The sequence below is a fragment of the Acartia tonsa genome, chromosome 14 (genome assembly GCF_053477335.1).
Source record: "Acartia tonsa isolate MP-2025a chromosome 14, ASM5347733v1, whole genome shotgun sequence".
NCBI classification, from domain to species: Eukaryota; Metazoa; Arthropoda; class Copepoda; order Calanoida; family Acartiidae; genus Acartia; species Acartia tonsa.
This window is the reverse complement of record NC_137273.1, coordinates 19,884,700-19,888,532: the sequence shown is the minus strand read 5'-3', so window position 1 is coordinate 19,888,532 and position 3,833 is coordinate 19,884,700.

The window sequence follows — 3,833 nt, the reverse complement described above, 5'->3', positions numbered from 1 at the left end:
ACTAATTTGTAATCTATATAAGGGGTAATTTTGTGTATCATCATTGGGGATGTACAAAATTTCTTTGGTAAAAAGTTTATATTATACAAAAAAAGATACTTCCTATTAAGGTTAAATGAATAGTAACTGTCTGTTTGGCGCGAAGCGCAAAAATTTTTTTTTGTTGAGTATTTCTTGATCTTTTTTTTGGAAATTGGGAGAGTTTTGCTTTTTGTAGGGTAGGGGGCACAAAGGGGCATTTTTGTTTACCAGGGGGGGGGGGGGGGGCAAAACGGAGCATTTTTCAACATTTAGGGGGGGGCAGGGGGGGCGGTCGCTAGGGGGGGGGCAGGAGGGGGCGTTTTGGTCGCTAGGGGGGGGGGGGCGATTGCCCCAAACGCCCCCTTCGGTTCGCACGCCACTGATCACAACTTGTGTGCCTTTAAATTTATGTTTTATTTAGAATACTTCTTTAATAAAAATAGTTTTGGTGTCAATCAGTGGCGTGCACATGAATTTGCCAATTGTGTGCGCATTAACACTCCATCAAACCTAAATCAAGGGGGTGGGGGGATGAGCTTTATGGGGTTGTAATTCAGACGACAAATTTGGTGTTATTTTTTAGTTTTTAACATCCTTAGGGCAGTTTAGAGGGGTATATCAGGGGGTGTAGACCTTTGTCGTGGAGGGTGAAGAGGGGTATATCCAACTCATTAATTTGATCATGGGCTTGGTGCATCCCCTTAATGCACACCCCTTGTGTTAATTTTTCTATTAATTGGAAATATTCTTATTTAAGTAAATTATTGACATCTATAATACAAAGTAGAACGATGTCTGTCTGTCTGTTTGTTTGTCTGTCTGTTTGTTTGTAGCGAAGGATCTCGCTAACCGCTGAACCGATCGGGTTCTCCTTAACAGGGTAGATTCTCATATGTCCCGGGAAGGTTTATAACTATTTTGGAGGAGGGTACCACCACCCTCCCTAGAGAAATTAAATTTTTTTCAAATTTCTCAATTTTAGAAAGAGAGTTTAACGAAAAACAAACGTCAAACGTATTTTTTTTTACTTTTTCTTTAAAAATCTAAAATAAGAAATTGAATTATTAAATTCGACTCTCTCCTCCTCAAATGCCCCTAGAGGCCTCTAGGGGGCGTAGCCGCTAGTTTGTTAAAAAGAAACTAATTTTAGCACCCTTTATGATATGTTAAGCATTTGAGAAACCCATTAAATTATCCTTTATGAAGTAAACTATCTTTAATGACTACTTTAGCTCTTTAAGTACGTGTTTTAAACTGTATAAGTTTAATATAATACTTGAAACAAAAGTTAACACATACTACATATATTCAACATGATGTTTCAACTTTTAATATCTTAATCTCTATGTTATACTTCCGGCTAAGCCCCTAGAGGCCTCTAGGTTTACTTGAGAGACAGGGGAGGGAATCAACACATAGACAAACATTCTGTTACTTTTGTATGATATACGATGATATACAAGTTTTAAAACACAAAGTAACTCGTGTTACTAAAAAGATAAAATTATACATATACACCTTAATATTAAAGGCTTAAATTACATACATAAAGCTATAAACATGATTTGAATATGCCTAAATTGCCTTCTTTTATAACTTCTAGTGGATGCCCTCATTGTCTCAATGGGAGGCGTCTTAAGAATGGATTGAGAGTTCTTCTTAACCCTTACAGATCGGGGGGGGGGCTCAAAGAGCCCCCCCCTCTAGTTTTTTCAATCTCATTTTTTTTGTAGGTAAGATGGAGAGCTGTAACTTCATGACTTTTTAAGTTTAGTAATTATACGTCAGCAAGAGTTGATTTTATTAGGATATCTGGTCTGTGTCGGTCGTGGTGTCCGGTCAAAGTCGGTTGGGTAGCAAAAAAAATTAGAAAAAATTCTAAATAAATCTTAATTTCTACATTATGACTTTTGTGTATAAGGTAGAAACCTAAATTTTTTTTGGTGAATACTTAGATATCAATGACAATCTGAGAAAAGTGGTGTTATGACCGTTTGACCGCTCCCTGACCGACTTTATGACCGATTTTTGTCCGGCTTTTACTACAGACATATATCATTAATATCGTGACTTCTATTGCAGCTAGAGACCTATAATTTTTTTTGGTAAATCCTTGAGCAATAATAAACAGATAAAAATATTTTTTGCGCCGCCAACCGCCGTTTTGCCGCCGTAACCGCCGAAAATGGCGGTTTCCGTTATTTGCCGTTTTTCGGCGATGATCAGAAAAAGTAATTTTTTTGTTATGAAAAATAAAAGTTTGTCCTAAAATTTGGTCATCCTAGCTGCAAAATTGGCCGCTCTACAGCTGTTTTAAAATTTAGCGGCTGGCCGCTAAAAAGCGGCTAAGGAGCGGTCTGACTGCTATGACTAGAAAAAGTAATTTTCTCTAAAAATACACATGAACCACCAAAAAAAATTTTACGTCTTTATCTGTACCAGGAGCCGAGATAGAGGGGGGGGGCTCAAAGAGCCCCCCCCCCCCGATCTATTAAGGTGGGAATTGGGGCCCGATCTGTAAGGGTTAAGGACGCCCAAGCTTTTATATGGGATAAAATAAAAGAATTTAAAGGGTAAAATGATATTGTTCTTCCACCACCAAAAAAAGTTCGGTTTAAGGGGAAAATATGTTTTATTGTGAGAATTTTATTTTAGAAGGTTTTGGTATCACAGATTTGCAATTTTGTGAGTTTCTCTTTTATTGGATGTAGTCATTCTTGTTTTATATATATCCTAGAAATCTTAATTACATACTTTTAAAAGCAGAAAAGGATTTGGTCTTTTCCACTTTGATATATCCTTCCCATTTCTTTAGTTTTAACTTCCTTTCATTTTAATGGCTTCTATCTTGAGTTAGACTTTAGAGGATTCGCCCCAAGAGTCTTAGAGGGTGGAAAAACATCTCCATATTAACTATATTCGAGAGGGGTGGGGGTGTACTGTACAACGCCCAATTAAAGATTTTGCATCTTATTTTAATTGTGCAAAAGGGGGATTTTAAAAATTTTCTGACTATTCAAATACCAAAAATATGCAACTTTTCTTTCCAGGGAGGTATCCCCTCGCCTCCCCCCCCCCCAAAAAAAAGAATAAGTTGAAAGGCATGAGAAATTAAAGTTTAAATAAAAATTACAAGCAGTAATGTAAAGCATTTTAGCTCCTTTTTTCATCACTATAATAATCATTTTTAGTGTAACACCGTGGTAAACCTTGCGAAATGAGAAATATATGACTATTTATAACAGTTCTTATTTGATACCAACCCATTTCCTAGAACTTTCTCCGACTTCCTTTTACTTACAAAGCGAAGCTTTTGCAATATCAAATTAAATTAATATTTCAATTGGGAAAATCTATTCAAAGCCATTTTAAACTTGTTGATTTTTAACGTTTTCAACAACAAATTTTTACGTTATATAATTATCCGATTGATCTGATTTATGGATTAATGAGTCCTAGGACAACAAAGTAATATGTTATAAACTAAGCATCTTTATAATCAAGTCCTAATATGTAAGTACGCCTTAAACATGATACTGTATTTAATCAGTTTTTCAACAAATTTTCTTACAATTTTCTTGATACTTTTATATATCTATATTTAGCTTATTCAGTTCTGACACTCTACAAGTGTTAATGTTCGGTTGTCCTAACGTTCCAGATCTTCTCTTTTATGGATGTTGTCATCCTTGTTTAATTTAAATCACTATCATTATTGTGTTGAAACACAAAAACACTTGGAACCTAATTTTTACAGCACAATGCGAAATAATGGGTTTCTAATTTTCCTATTGTATGCATAGTGTAGCCCA